Source organism: Salvelinus sp. IW2-2015, unplaced genomic scaffold (assembly GCF_002910315.2).
Source record: "Salvelinus sp. IW2-2015 unplaced genomic scaffold, ASM291031v2 Un_scaffold2665, whole genome shotgun sequence".
NCBI lineage: Eukaryota > Metazoa > Chordata > Actinopteri > Salmoniformes > Salmonidae > Salvelinus > Salvelinus sp. IW2-2015.
Genome location: NW_019943971.1, coordinates 899 through 2,699, shown reverse-complemented (window position 1 = coordinate 2,699; position 1,801 = coordinate 899). Strand labels below are relative to the sequence as shown.

At 41.3% G+C, this 1,801-nt stretch overlaps 1 pseudogene; it reads right to left on the bottom strand.

Annotated features, from left to right (window-relative positions):
* Positions 1–42: 42 nt before the first annotated feature.
* LOC112074509 (zinc finger protein 501-like) lies at positions 43–1,522 on the bottom strand (annotated as a pseudogene).
* Positions 1,523–1,801: the final 279 nt, after the last annotated feature.

Genomic DNA, 1,801 nt, shown 5'->3' with positions numbered 1-1,801 from the left:
CCTCTTCTTCACTGACGTTGGGGCTGCTATCTTTCACCTCCATGGCTGTTAGCTAGCTACCTACAAATGCATTTGGAGTTTGTTTTTTACAGTGATAAATACATCAAGATAGCTAGCTAATATGAAGTTAGGTAGCTGATGATATTTAATTCACTTAGCTATCTATCTATACAGTATTTGAAGTTGGCTAGATAGCTAGCTAACCAACTAGATTTGAGTTAGCCTGCACTGTAGCTAGTTAGCTAATAATACATTGTTGTTTTTTTACATTTTCAAAATCTATTTACATACTTGAATAGGTTCTCCCAGCCATGTGGACAACTGGAAACAGGGCAGCAAAGTTTGTCACCAGAGCGTTTTAGAGGATATTACTATTGAACTATGTACCCATTTAATAACCAGACCTTCATACAAACTTGCTCTGCTGAATTCTTGACGGAGTCACAACYGGCGGCCTAAGCGGCACACAGCAATTTACCGCTATTTATCTAGTGTACATTCACCCTCAGTCACCTTGTCCTAGAGAGATTTACATGGTTATCAAAACGTCACACCAGGGTGAGCCTAAACAAAACACAGCCCTATGGTGAAAATGAATGGTGGAAAAACGATGTGAACCATTTCCCTGTTTGACCTCTAGTTGTTATGGCTCTACAGCGCCCCACAGTGGACGGGTCACAATATGTTACATTGATAAAGCAGACTTTATTTAACCTCCATGACATATTGACGTTGTAGATTGCAGCGGTATATAGTATGTATTTAGGATGTTTTCAGCGTGTTTTTAACCCTTTCAGACAATGGATTAATCGCAATTTTAAAAAACAGTACACTAACATTACACTAAGTAAACTCAATTTTGACAGTCCAAACAAAAACACACATTCTCAGTCAAAAACACAAGTCAGAACACAGCCTCTCTATTCTCTCATATGTTTTCAGGTACTCTGACTGGGAAAATGTCTTTCCACAATGAGAGCAGTGGTATGTCTTCTCCTCCTGTGTATTTGTATGTATTCTTTCATGCTCTTTCAGGTACCTTAACCGGGTAAATCTCTTTCCACACTGGGAGCAGCGGTACATCTTCTTACCTGTGTGTGTTCTCTCATGCTGGTTCAGGTTTCCTAACTGGGCAAAATGCTTTCCACAATGGGAACATTGGTAAGGCTTTTCTCCTGTGTGTATTCTCTCGTGCTCCTTCAGGCTCCCTAACTGGGTACAACTCTTTCCACAATGGGAACATTCGAAAGGCTTTTCTCCTGTGTGTATCCTCTCATGCCTTTCCACGCTCCCTAACCACCTAAAACTCTTTCCACCCAAGGAGCAGTGGTAAGGCTTCTCTTCTGTGTGTATTCTCTTATGTGTTTTCAGGCTCCCTAACTGAGTACAACTCTTTCCACTCTTGGGAGCAGTGATGTCGTCCTGCTGGTTTGGACGTCTCAGGGTCTGGTTCTCCTGAAGGACTCTTCCTGCTGTCCAAAGGAGAGTCTCGTGTCTCTCCTGTCAAAGACAAACATATTATTTAATTTAACAGAGACCTGAATGAATCCTCGACATGATAAAACGTCCTATGACGTTTAATCTATACTAGATCCCTCAATCAACCTGAAGTCAGTTTTCACAAGTATTATAAAACCGACTTCAAAATGCAGGTTTCTGTGTGCTTCTTAGGATGTCCAGGCAGGTGATTCACTTCTAACTTAAGTCTTGCAGGTGTTTACATGGTTTGACACATCTGCCAGGTGATCCACTTCTAACTTAAGTCTTGCAGGTGTTTACATGGTTTGATCTGCCAGGGGAT